The 4,212-nt window shown below is 56.2% G+C and overlaps 1 long non-coding RNA gene across 1 annotated transcript; it reads right to left on the reverse strand.

Annotated features, from left to right (window-relative positions):
• Positions 1-373: 373 nt before the first annotated feature.
• LOC117313286 (uncharacterized) lies at positions 374-3,477 on the reverse strand. Its single transcript, XR_004527757.2, has 4 exons — positions 3,369-3,477; positions 2,871-3,103; positions 2,383-2,495; positions 374-1,247 (listed from the first exon to the last, which is right to left on the reverse strand). It is a non-coding gene; the product is annotated as an uncharacterized lncRNA (long non-coding RNA).
• Between the last annotated feature and the right edge of the window lie 735 nt (positions 3,478-4,212).

Genomic DNA, 4,212 nt, shown 5'->3' on the forward strand with positions numbered 1-4,212 from the left:
TCTGTGGAGCCTGTGGGAGAGAGATTGAGAACATAATGGTGAGGTTTCAGCGCATGGGAGATGATCCAAAGTGCCTGGCAGGGGACAGGATCTTCAAGTCTTACGGTTGTGCGTGTTTGTTATTTTTCAAAATTTCACCTGGTATATAACTAGAGAAAAGTTTAAATTGCAACAACAAAAATATAGGTTAAAGAGATAACAAAAATAACCTTCTATAGTTTGGGAAGTTTCCTACTGGGAGATCATCTGTAAAAATAGAAAAAGGTAATTTTCCTGGAGTAGGAGGGCTGCGTGAGCGTGTACTGTCCACACTTACGCTCAGGATTCCAGAAGCAAAGGAAAAACAGGCAGAAGAAGCGGAATGATTGCACTGTTTACACATTTTATTCTAGTTTATTCAGATAAGTTCTCAACTTTGCCTCTGCAAAAGTACTTGCAGTGATTTATAGGTTAAAGGCAATTTCTAACTCGGACTTACATTGGAGCGAAAGATGCAAGCGTTGGGTCTTCCAAACGGATCCAAGACTTGGGCCTCCTCTCGGGGTAGAGAAGGGCCCGTCTCCTCCCCGTGGGCCTCATCCCGACGGGCTTGGTCCGCTCACAGCCGGGGTCAGGGAGCCCTAGCCCAGTGATTGCCCCCCTGCTACTGATCTTTCTTCTAGGATCTGAGTGGCAGGACGGGGACTCATGCTAAACTCATCCATAGTTTCTATGGAAACCATGGGCTCTCTGGCAGATTCCCCAGCAGCTCTGGGGCCAAGGAGTCTCCACAGAATTGATCTTTCATGCCTTAGAACCTGCCCTGGGTGCAGAGAGGTCCCTGACGGTTTCGTGGGTGACCATACCTTCCGCTCCATAAACCAGGACACACAGGGCACCCTGGCTCATCTGCAGCACCAGCTACAGGAGAGCGAGCATAGGATGCGCCTCCTCCAGCCAGAGATTTAGGTCACATCGCTGTTCCCTCCTGAAGGCGTCTAGTGGTCCTCACAGGGTGACAGCCACCTCAATGGGCAGGATGGCGGATAACCAGGATGGAAGATTCTGGGCCACCCGGCTGGGATGGAAGCTTTGAAATCTCCTGGAGAGTCTGTGCTGTGTCACAAGAGAGCCGGGTGTTCAGATCAGGGGATTAGACGTGCCAGGCGGGGAAGACACCCAGGCCGCTGTGATCGGCATCACAGCAGGAACTGGAGGGGGGCCCCGGAAGTGACTTTGGTTCCTGTGCCCTTGAGGTGACATTTTAGCTGAAATGGCACATACGGAAGCAAGTGATTTTTTTTTTTTTTTTCACATGCCGGGGTCCTGCCCTCACACAAGTAAAGCTGACGTGATACAAGGGACATTCTAGACCATGAAAAGCCTTCAGGTGGCACACAGCCCACGCCTCTTCCAGGAAGAACTAGAAGCACAGCCCAAAATCCTGTGTTTTTAAATCAGTTCAGTGAGGCAAATCCAAACCTGACCCACCTTCGATGGACACAATCTTCATTTCAATACCATTTCCAATGATCTAGTCCAGTGGTTTTCACACTGGATGCAGCATAATCACCTATGGATTTTTTTAAACAGTCTTGTGAATTACACCTCATATCTTCTGATTAGAATTTTCCAGGATAAGCCCTGGATAGAAACACATAAATCTCCTCCAATGACCCTGAGGCCCAGCTGCGATGGAGAGTCACTGATCTCACCTGAACCTGCCCTCAGCAAAGCCCCGTGGGACTCCAGTGTGTCCTTGGTGGACTCAGATCCCTGACATAATGGCTCTGATGTTGTCACGTGGACCTGTCCCCTCAGCTGCCCCACAGTGGGCGGTGCGGGCTTGGGGGTCTACAGGAGGCGGCTCAGCAGCCAGAAGGAGGGGCCTGAGGAGCCCAGGAGACATAAGGAGAAGCACGTGGGATGATGCTGTCTTGTGGGCTATATTTTGCATTCTTCAACTCATTTCTTATTTTAAACGCACCCTTTCGAGGCAGTGTTGGATTGAGCTGATTTGACAAATGTAGCCAAAAAGCCCATTTGAGTTCAGGGTTACACACTCGACAGGCAGGGGAAGATCCTGCGTTTAGAGCAAGGACACTGGCCCCCACCTGCAAGCACCATGCACGGTCATGGTCACCAATTCCATCTGAGGTCAGGCCTGGGGATGCAGGGGAAGGAGGAGGGGTTTCTTGTCCTCCAGCTTGAGCTTCACAAGGCAGGAGCCAGCATCCCCTCCACAGATGTGTTTGGAAGCAGGTGGAGGCCTGGAGGGCGCCACGGAGTGAGCAGGGGCGGAGGAGACCCCTCCTCCCACCCTCCACCCCCACGCTCGCCTCTGAGCCGGGAAGGGGTCTTCTGGAGGGGACCCTGCGCTGTGACCCCCAGGGCTGCTCCCACCTGTTCCCGGGAACCTTCCCTCTTCAATCCATGGAGGAGCATGTGCGTGGGTGGGTCCAGGTCCCCGTGCACAGTCTCGGTGATGCGACCTTGGTGCAGACGTGATGTGACCACTGCAGGGGGAACAGAGAGAGTGAGGCTCTGGGTGCGTTTCCTGCCTCTAGCCCCTCGGGCCAGGATCCACGGGCAAGAAGGTGCCGTCCTGGACCCTGACTGCGTCTGGGTGACCAAGGACCAAACTGCCCCCCTCAGGGCCGGGGGGAGGAGTGAGCCTCCGCACACTTCAGAGCCACAGAACCCCAGGCTGGCCCACCGCTGCCTACACCTCACCACCCTGTCCTCTCCACGGGGCGGGAGGTTGGGATGGAGGAGAGACAGAGGCAGGGGAAGCTGGCCTGGTGACAGCTGCAGAGAAGCAGCCCCAGGGCGCAGAAGAGGCGCCGCCCAGCACACGGGCCGAGGGTGACGCCTGGGCTCACACCGCTCACCTCGAGAGCCCCCGACCTCCCCACCCGGCTGGAGGCAGGGACCCCAGCCGTGGCAGGGTGTGGACGCCTTCTGTGCTCAGTCACTGCCCACACGGGCCCCGCACTGCACACCCCTCAGGACTTTAGCTGTGAGAACGCTTTGCAGTGAAAACTGCCATTTCTCCCAAAAGGTCTGGAAAAGTCTGGGCAGAGCCGAGTTAGTAAACAGCAACTTCATATCAATTCTGAAGCGGCTGGAAGGGCAAGAGAGAGAAGGGGGATAAGGGATTTGTTGAAAGTCTGAAGCTTTTCCTGAAACTACCACGCCCGCTGAGCGTCTCCCCAAGTCGCCCTCCTCCCCCTCACCCCCGGCGTTAACTGCCGTGTCCTTTGGCTCCAGGGCTCCAGCTGCAGACGCACTGTTTATGCCTTTTCTTAACCTGACTGTTGAGAAGAGACTTCACCCCATAGCCGAGCCTGAGACTCTGGGCGGCTGGGGGACATCGTCTCCAGACCTACCGTCCTGCAGGCTCACTCACTCCCGGAGCCTTGCCCGCGACAGGACCACATCACAGCAGCCAGCTCGCTCTCCTTTACATCTCTTTTCTGCCTTACTCCCCACCCTGGGCTCTTCCCCCAGGAAGCGGAGGAAGCGCGGGCCCAGACCCCGCCCACGGTGAGCCGGCAGGGGGCGGGGCCAGCCCAGAGAGTTCAAGCGAGGCCAGACGAAGCCAAGGCCCTGCGGTGGCCACTGGTCCGGAAGAAGACAGAAGCCGGGAGCTGGCCCGCTCTTTCTTCTCCCCGCACAGGAACTTCTCCGGCTTTAGCTGGTTTTCAGCCGCGACGTCCGCCCTGCGAGTCGCTGACAGGGAGGCCGGCTCGGCCCTGGATCGGAAGGACCACAAGGGCTCTGCCTCTCCCACTCCAACGTCCTCAGCTGTCAGGCCCCGTTACGTTTTAATTTAATCGTCGCCGCTCTGTGCCGGAATTGTGTTTTATGAGCACATTGCCCCAAGTTGAAGGCTTGTACAACAGAGGCTTTAGAAATAAAAATAAAAGGATACTCAGATCCAGTGCTATTTTCACATGGGTAACGGGTTCACCGGCGGCCGTTTGCACCGAGCCCCTCATTCGCTCTGGAGGCTGAGCCGGGGCTGAGGGAGGAGCCCCCGCCCTGGGGGCTGCCCGGGAAAGCCGGGGAGCTGCCTTCCCGAAGGTGGTCAGCGTTTCTGAGCGGTCAGTGCAGCTCCTGAGGGGCTGGCCCTCGGTCCCCTGCCTGCTCCCCACGCCTCGTTCCCACAAGAGGGGAAACGTAATTACTGGCATCTCGTACCAGCCAATGGGGACTCTTGTATTGGGGTGT

The sequence above is a fragment of the Tursiops truncatus genome, chromosome 8 (genome assembly GCF_011762595.2).
Source record: "Tursiops truncatus isolate mTurTru1 chromosome 8, mTurTru1.mat.Y, whole genome shotgun sequence".
Lineage (NCBI taxonomy): Eukaryota > Metazoa > Chordata > Mammalia > Artiodactyla > Delphinidae > Tursiops > Tursiops truncatus.